At 44.8% G+C, this 9,393-nt stretch overlaps 1 long non-coding RNA gene across 1 annotated transcript in view; it reads right to left on the reverse strand.

Annotated features, from left to right (window-relative positions):
• The window catches only part of LOC109309276, a 12,929-nt gene extending 4,561 nt beyond the window's left edge, over positions 1-8,368 (reverse strand). The window contains exon 1 of the long non-coding RNA XR_002100875.1: positions 8,357-8,368. This is a non-coding gene — a long non-coding RNA (uncharacterized LOC109309276). The remainder of the gene's footprint in view (positions 1-8,356) is intronic.
• Positions 8,369-9,393: the final 1,025 nt, after the last annotated feature.

The following is a 9,393-nucleotide window of genomic DNA, read 5'->3' on the forward strand; positions in this document are numbered from 1 at the left end:
AAGTAAAGAAGCCAGAGGCTGGGCTGGGCTGGGCTGCATAAGTTGGTCTAATAAAAGATGTCAGATTCACCCAAAGAACCTTGTCTGCCTGTGTCCTAAGACCAACACGGCTACAACCCACACCCCTGTAATATACCTAGGGACACCCAAATGGCCAGTGACCCTTGAGTTACTATAATATACCTAGGGACACCCAAATGGCCAGTGACCCTTGAGTTACTATAATATACCTAATTATACACACAAACCCTATTAGTTTGGTAAATGAAATCACAGTTGGGACTGGATTATATGATACCCTATGAAAGAAATACAGCAGCCTAACACACACCACTTGGAGGAGATGGCAAAAACCCTGCTGCTCCTTCAGAGATAGGAAGCAGCAAGTAGCAGAAGGGAAGCACATTTCAGGGGTGTGTTTTACCAATGGGCAGAAGATGGGTGGGTAGGTGCAAATCTTGGGGCATGCTCAGACCCACAGATAATGAGATGGACCTTCAGTCTGAGTTTCCCAAAGTCTGGGCACTCCAGGATCCAAGGGTTTTTTTTAATCTAGGTAATTTTTTAGCTGGAAAATATTTGTAATATTAACAAAAGAGAATAATTGATTCTTACTTAGTACGTCCCCTCCCAGAATCTCAAGGGATTTAGGAACGTCACCTTGTTATTAAGCAAGCACTAATCCTGTCTAGCAGATGGTTGAACAGAGCACATAGAAATGAGTGGAGGGACTCTGCTCTGGGCTGAGCAGCTGTGCAGGACAGAAAGGACAGCCAGAATCTCCTCATTGTCCCTAAAGACATGGCCTGGCCCTGATGTCCATACACACACATGCTTCCCCCAGGACTAGGAGAGGTGGAGCCCAGGCATCAACCTGTGCAGCCGATCCGGTACAGAGGTACACAAGGAAGTATGCCTCTGAGATTCAGCCCTTTCCCCGGCTGCTTTTGGGACAGGCCAGTGGTGTAGTGTTGTTTTTTTGCAGCATAATGTAAGCCACAGTGGTTTAGTTGGTCCCAAAGCCAGCTGGAGTTCAGGGCTGGGAGAAAGCCAACCCCACCCTGTATTCCTATCTAAACCACAAATCAGCGCTCCTTCAGGAGTGGGTCCCACAGACCCAATTCTTCAGCCAAACTCAGATTTTGTTGTGGAAAAGCCAATGCATTCATAACCTGTGGTTCACAGAGTGATCCAGGGGCCACAGCCTCCTACCCAGGTACCCTGGAAGGGGAAACTCAGGATTTCTAGCCTGCAACTGTAGGCTGCCAAAGCTCCTGGCAAGTGAAAACCAGACCCTGTTTTCAACAGCAGGCATCTTTAGGGGAGCCCCCTGGCCAGTGAAACCCTCATAACAACACTGTCTGAAGTGCAACCCGAAAGGAATACCCCCTGGAAACTTTAAAAAGCAGCACAGCAAAATGTAATACAGGACCTGAGTTAGGAATAGGAATCATTAATGTCCAGCGTGCTGAGAAAACTGGGTAGGAGTCTAACTGCTTTGTGTACTGTTTTCTTATAACACACTTCTGCACAGGCACCGGCTTCTTCATGGAGAATAGTTTGCAAGGGGATAAAAAGCATGGAGGGAGAGGTTTATATATATATATATATGCAAAAATATATATAGTTGCATTTATTAGGATGTACACGTTGCCAAATGGCTAAACCACAGCCCTTCATATGTTTGGACCTTCTCAAGGCTGACAACACTGAGCAGTTCAATAAATACAGTAAATTGTGACACAATCCTGCACATTTGGCAGCTATGTTCTGCATCTGGCTTTGTATGCGATAGGCCTTTCCATGGAACGGACTGCACTCCCCAAGTTCTCCTAAGTGTTGTGCAGTGGTCCCAGGAGCGTGGTATTCACAGCTTCCAGGACAGAGGAAAAATCTTAGCAGCGTCCTTGAGGTCACATTGCATTCATTAGTGATGTTAATGCTCTCCCTTGGAAAGAAACCTCAGATAAGAAGTCCACTTTGGGACTGTTGTGTTTAGAAACCGAGCAACTGATGTGGAAGTTGCTAGTGCCCCCCATCACTTGAAGTGATACAATTGCACAGACTCCCCGATACAAAAGAGCTAAAAAAGAAGGTGTGCAGGGGGAGGAAGGGGAGAAGAGAAGGACACTGAGAGCAGTAGTGCTAATTAGCCCAAGGTAAATGGCCAAGAGGGTTAAAGCAACTCCTTCTTGTTTGGAGCTTATGCAAGCCATAAGGCCATCTTAATATGTATTAGCTGGCCCTGGATCCATTGGTGGTCTCATAGAAATTTTCTAGCCTCCCTCAGCTGCCCTCTTCAGCCGCTCACAGGCTCGCCTGCCATGACCTATCCTGGACTAATTGCCCTGGTACAAATTTATTTCCGAGCCACTTCTTACCCCTAATTGTGGTATAAGGATCATTTCACCCATCCCTGAAATGCTTGTCTGTGGCCACACAGCCTTATCTCACACCATGACTTTAGGATCCAGCATGGACACTTATTCGCTTGACATGAAAAGGCTGCTGTATCCTAGGCTGGATAGTATACCTTCGCTTCTCACCACATTGTTTTCACCCAAATTTTCCTTGCCTGAAAAATAAGGTTTCATTGAAAAGGAAAGACAAAATGGTCTTTTGGATGCAATTAGGATGAAATTATTTAGAGATTTTTGTGGGAAACTTACAAATAACATTATCATTTGATTCGTACTGAACCAAGTCTTGCTTGAGTTTTTGAAAAGAAAAGTGTTTTTGAAATTTCAGATTTTGTAACTTTCCTTTTCTCTCATCTTTCTCTCATTATTACATTATAACTATACTACACTACACTACACTACACTAATGTATCTTGTATGTATTAGGCTTGTGTGAGTAGACAGCAATTCGATCCAGCTTCGGATCTGGCCACGTCAAATCCCAGGGATGTGATCTGGAGCTCCGGACCAGGTTTCTGCTTTGATCTGGATGAAGTGGCTCTGAAGCTTCAGAGCTGCCTTGGAGATCTGATGATAGGGTATAATGGGGAATTAATGAAATATCTATAACTTCGTTGTTTTGTGGTCTGATTTGGATGAAACTTGCAGGGAGGGTAGCCTCTGCTGAGAGCATGAAGTGTGCCAAGTTTAAAGATCAGTGCAAGGGTTCTGGGGGAACTGCACCCCAAATTCTTGAAAGCAAAACTCATGTCACATGTATGTGTTACACCACAGAGGGGTAAATACTGCAGGTGTGGTGGCCCTGGTGATGCCACAAAGCCTGCCAAGTTTCAAGATTGGTGCATGGGTTTGGGGGGAACTGCACCTCAAGCTGAGGACAAGCAAAACTCGTGACATGGGTGACACTGTGTGTGTTAAGGCACAGTGGGGTGAAAGCTGCAGGGATGGTGGCCCCTGCTGTGACCATGACGCCTGCCAGCTGTCAAGGAGATCGGTACAGGGGGGTTCTGGGGCCCTGCACCCCTAGCTGCTGACAGGCAAAACTCATGACATGGGTGCTTGTGCAACTGTATCTGTTTTGGGAGTGGGGGGTGAACTACTGCAGGCCTGGCTGGTAAGCTACTGTGTTACCAGTTACCAATCAACCATGATTCACTCAGGGACCAGCTCAATACACAGTTGCTATCTAATGTAGCCAGTTAATTAGCAACAATTAACAAATACAAAACCACAGCCTAAGGAGAGGAAAGACTCAGTACAGGCAATCAACTGCCCCAAGGCAGAGACAGTCAGTTGCACAAGCACCCGTGTCATGAGTTTTGCAGGGGGGGCCCCACAGCCCCCCTGCACCAATCTCCTTGACATCTGGGCCACCATCCCTGCAGCTTGTACCCCGCTGCGCCTTAGCACACACAGGGTCACCCATGTCATGAGTTTTGCTTGTGTGCACCTTGAGGTGCAGTTTCCCCCAAACCGCTGCACCTCTCTCCTTGAAACTTGGCAGGCTTTGTGGCCTCCACAGCGGCTAGCATGAATGTAGTCTTGACCACACTGTGGCTTAATACACACGTGACACAAGTTTTGCTTTCAAAATTTTGGGGTGCAGTTTCCCCAAACCCCCTGCACCTTTCTCCTTGAAACTTGGCAGGCTTCATGCCTTCAGAAGGGGCTGCCATTCTGCAAGTTCCATTCAAATCAGGCCACAAGTCATAAAGTTATAGGCTATTTTGTTCTTCCCCATTATATCCTATGGACGAAACATTGAAACAGTTTTGCCGTTTTGACCATTTCGATGGAACAAGGCGAAACAGCTGTTTTGAATCAAAACAAATTCAAAATGCTGTTGTGTCAAAATGTCAAAACACTGGTCGAAATGGAACGCTGCCGTTTCTCACAGCCCTATTAGGCAGGCCGTAGCCCTATTCTCATTGTTACAACCTGTTTCTAGGATCATGGACAGTGGGCGCATCTACAGGAGGTGCTAATAGTGCAGTAGACTAATTCTACTGTGCATTAGTGCGTAATGACAAAAGTCGTGCTAATGTGCAGTCAATTTATCTACTGTGCATTAGCATCACATAAAAGATGTGCACCAGCACTACTGTGCAGTAGTGCCAATTACTGCGCATTAAGTTAGTACTTGTTATTACAGGTACTAAATTTAATGTGCAGTAATTACGGAGCATTGATGCACATGTAGACATGCCCAGTGGGACCTCACACCTGTTCATGGGAAGAGAGAGATGCAAGGAGGTAAGAATGGGAAATGCTTCTGTTAGGTAGGGGTTTGGGACATTGCATAAACCGGTTTGACCCAAATCAGTTAAGTCTGATACTACATTCAGCCAGGTTCATCTTAAACCAGTTTCAGACACTTTGAAACTGGTTTATGTGCACTGAACGTATGTTCTGTTACAGGTTTGAAACCAGTTTTGGATCATTTAAACTGGTTTATGTGTAATTTCTGTCCCTAACCTTGGAGTTTAGACTAAGTGAGGGAGCGAGAATAATGAGAAGAAGAGGAGAGAAGGAATCTAATTCTAAATGGTGCAGCTAGAATTAAGTGAAATATGTTGCAAAGATTTTCCTTAAATCAGTTATGCCTCTTTCTATGTGTGAATTGTCTACAAACAGTATTCAGATGTCCCAGGTTTTATTCAGCATTCATCAAATGGCAGGGGATTGACGTCTTCTTGGGTGGATATTCTGCAAACCAGTGCAGACTGCACAGTCATTCATTGGGTGACACTGTTTGAGGACACTTCTTTCTGTTGCCTTAGTGGAGATTGTGATAAAGACCTTTTAATGTAACTGAGCTTCTTTGCATAGGCCAGAAATGCTAGGAGTTCAAAGGAAAATAAAGCTTCATTGTGATAATATTGATGTAATACTTTCAAAATGTAAACAGCTGTCAGCTGGAATGGTCTGCAGGGGAATGAGAGGAGGAAGCAATAGCAGGATAGCACTGGAAAAAGAAATCACGTCAGGAAAACCTAAACTATTATGAGCACATTTCATTGGATTCTTGTGAAAAATGAAGCAGTCTTGCTTATGTTGAGCTAAAGCCTGCTGTCCGTCACATGCTATTAATCCTGTAGGAGAAAAAGAACTGGACCCAAGGTAAAAATTATTTCCCCATTTTGCATTTGGATCAGAGCTCCCCCTCAACGCTGTGTATAATCCAGGCCCCTAGCACTTTCCAGTTAGTTTTGATGGCAAAACAGCCAGATTTGAGTCAACTGCATCTCCCCACTGGCCAGGGTTACATTTGCATATATTCTTCTTGGAGAGGTGAGGAGCATGCAGCTCACAGAAGCCCATCCTCTCTGCCAAAGTCTATCATTTCAAAATGCAAACGCATGATTTGCTCCCTTCAAATCCCAGCTTTTGATTCTGAGACTGGGTAGAACCTGCAGCATCTTTATACGGTCTGGAAGACAAATGTGTCAGCTGATAGCAATATTTTCTGGTGGGAAATGAAGATAACTAAGGTAAATATATATATAAAAATCTCCAGTAGAAACAAGTGTTTCTTCCCACAGTTGATTAATCTCAGCAGAAAAATCTCCAGAGGCTTGGAATGAGAATAGGAAAAGATTTGCTGTAGAGGTTTCTTTTCCAGGGTTCAAAATAAAACCAAATCTCAGGAATAGAACATTTTAAGAGAGAAAGGATGAGGGAAGTTCATCTCCAAGGTGAACACAATGGAGGTGGAAGAATATAGCGAAGCCCACAATGGCGTGTGCAAAACCCTTCTCTTCCCTGTCGCACTCTGGCAAATGGTAGATGCTTCCAAATATTCTGCCATTCCCATTTTCTTCTCATGCATCAGTCCGTCGGGTGTCACGAGTGCAATTGCACTGCGCTGCAGTCCCAGGGAAGCTAGTCCATCGAATACAAGCGTGCAGGGATCGCCCCAGCAGCACTGCGAACAGGCTTGGCTTCTGCATGCTCTGCTATTGCTCTCTTTGCTGTGGTACCCAGCTTCTGCCAATGGTCCCCCTTCTTCCCAGGGGGCTTCCCAGCTCCCTGCCCTCTCCAGCTCTGGACAAGGCTGCTCCCTACTCCCAGGTCCCTGGCTCTGCGCAGACGCGCAGGATGCCAAGAATCCAGTCCCCGTGCATGCTGGAAATTGCACTTTGCAGGTGCGGTGGGATTCTCTCCTCCAAGCCAATCATAAGCCAAGTCCATTCGCACGCTCACTTGAGAAGCTTTTCCATCCACTTTAATGAGAGTTGGAGCAAACCTTTAAATCCCCACGAGCAGCCAAAAATAAAAATGCTGGATCTACAGTTCTCTATTAAAAAAAAAAAGTTCATCAAGAAATGTGATTTTCCCCCTTATGGAAAAAAAAGAACATTTTGTTTGGGGGGGAGAGAAAAATCCCAACATTTTCAGCATGACAAACTTTCTTCCAGTTTTTGGCCAGATCGATAAGCAACTTTGGCACCCCCCTCCAAGTTGAAGTTTTCCACCCAAACACAGCAGCCATATTTGTAAACGAACAAACGACCCCACATTTTTTTCCTGCCAAATAAAATCCCGGATGGAAAAATTTCAAACCAGTCCCACGCATGAGCTCAGGAGAGATTCATGCTCCAAAGCCTCATTTATCGTAAGTCCAGCTGGCCCTTACTTTACCTGGGTGTCAGACTTATCCTCAACGTAGAAAAATACAATCATAGAAACAAAAAGTCAGGCTGACAGAGCCTTCGGGATGTTGTCCAACCCAGCTCCCCACTCAAGGCAGGATCATCCCCATTTAAACCATCCCAGCCAGTCCGTTACCTGGAGCTGTTGTGGGATTTCCATCACAGGACGCTTTTATGAGCATCATGCCTCATCTGTTCCAGTGCTGAACCACTCTCATGGTTAAAAAGTTCTTCCTCATTTCCAACCTAAAGTGCCCATTATTGCAATTTAAGACTTAATTCTGGTCCTGTCCCTTGCAGACATAGTAGTTGGTCACTGTCCTCTTCAGAACAACCCTTTTCTGTGTTTGGAAATGTGTCAAATCCCACCTCAGTCTTCTCTTGACCGGGATTAGCAAACCCAGTTTGTCTCAACTTCACGTACGTTGAGATTCCTATACTTCTCATCATTGGTGTTGCTTTTTTCTGGACTCTGTAATTTGTCTACATCTTTTCTGATGCCCGGTGTCGAAATTGCATCTCCAGGTAAGTCCTTGCCAGAGGTGACTATAGTGGAAGAATGTTTTCCCCATGACTTTTTATTAATACAGTCATAGCGTGTCAGAGAGAATCAGAGAGAAGTAGGGCTGGAAGGGATCTCCAGAGATCACAAGAGACTATGACAAAGCCTTGCTAAAGTCAAGGCAGATTACACACATTTCTCTTCCTACATCACCACCTCCACAAAGCCCACCCCTGTGTCACAGCAGGAAAAATCAGGTTGATTAAGTATGACTTATTCCTTGTTAACCCCCCACTGCTTAGAAATAGATCCGTTGATGGTATTTTCTAGAACAGTAGGGGGCCAAACTTTTTGGTGGGCATACCATAAATTAAGCCCCATGTCTTCCCAAAGTGCCACTCTGATCCTCTTCCCTTACCCGATCTGCTGCTCTGCTTTCAGCCCCCACCCTAAGCCAGTCACATGTCTAACACAGAGGCTGCTCAAGCCACTCGTGGTACACGTGCCACAGGTTGGCCTCCACCCTTCTAGAAATATGCTGGGTATTGAAGTTAGACTGATTGATCTGTAATTTCCTGGGATCCTCCCCCAGCCACCCTCCTTCTTTAAGATGGGCACTAGATTTGTTTTTTCCAGTCTTCTGGGAACTCATCCCCTGCATGAGTTCTCAAAGATAACAAGCACTGCCTCCAAAATGACCTCAGCCAATTCTTTGAATACTCTTGGATGAAATTCATGCAACCCTGCTGCCCTGAAAACATCCAGCTTCAGTCATTTCTAACCTGTTCTTTCCCTACTCTAGGACAATTATCTATTCCCCTGTCAACCTTGCTGCTAACCGTGCTCATCAGCTGAGAGTTGAAAGGCATTAAACACTCCTGCCTTTGCCATATCGTCTGTTATTAAACTTCAAGGGGGGCCTGCATTTTCCTTTGCACTGCTATTCTTTCCAGCAACTAGCCATAGCTCAGTTTGTGTGTTGACCTTCTTGATTTTGTTTGTGAATGCCCATGCTACACATGCTCATTCTTTAGTAAACTGGCTGAGTTTCCATTTTGTAAGAGTCCCTTTTGAGGTTTCAAGCTGCAGGAGAGCTCATTGCTTAGCCAAGGAGGCCTCTTGTTACATTTACCCTTACTTTGCATCAGGATGGCATAAGCCTGTGCTTTTAATATCATTGATTTAAGAAATCACCAACTGTCCTGGATTCTTTTAACTCTTTAGATCTGCTGCTCCTGCCTACCAGGTCTCAGAACCTGTTGAAATCTGATTTTCCAAAGACCAGTGCTTTAAATCTTCCATTCTCCATTTTTGTATGCCTTAGGATGAAGAACACTATCTGTTCATGACCACTGCCACCCAAACTATCTTCCATTTTCAGATTTTTTTCAGCCAATTCCTCCCTATTATCCAATCTAAGCAGCAAATTAAAGAACATTCCTTTAGCTGGTTTCTCCACTATGCATGTGTCTACACGTGCTTTTATGTGCACCTAAACTTAATGCGCATTAAAGCGATTTAGGCACGCGTCTACACATGCACGCGCTAGGGCACATTAACATGGTGTGCAGACCAACATGTGACTAAAGGTAGTCCCAAGTCAGTTGACATACACAGAGGTAATGCACCTTAGTGTGTATACATGTGTGTTAAGGTGTTTTAGCTATTTGAACCTAACGTTGATACCTGCTTTTGCAGGTATCAAATTTAGGCATGAATAGCCCAAAATCACCATTTTTAAGGGGCATTAAGGGCATGCACATGTAGAAACATGCCCTTAATGCACCTTTAATCAGAATAAAGTGCCTTAAATCGGCAC

This window comes from Crocodylus porosus, unplaced genomic scaffold (assembly GCF_001723895.1).
Source record: "Crocodylus porosus isolate Cpor-Errol unplaced genomic scaffold, CroPor_comp1, whole genome shotgun sequence".
In the NCBI taxonomy this organism is placed as follows: Eukaryota; Metazoa; Chordata; order Crocodylia; family Crocodylidae; genus Crocodylus; species Crocodylus porosus.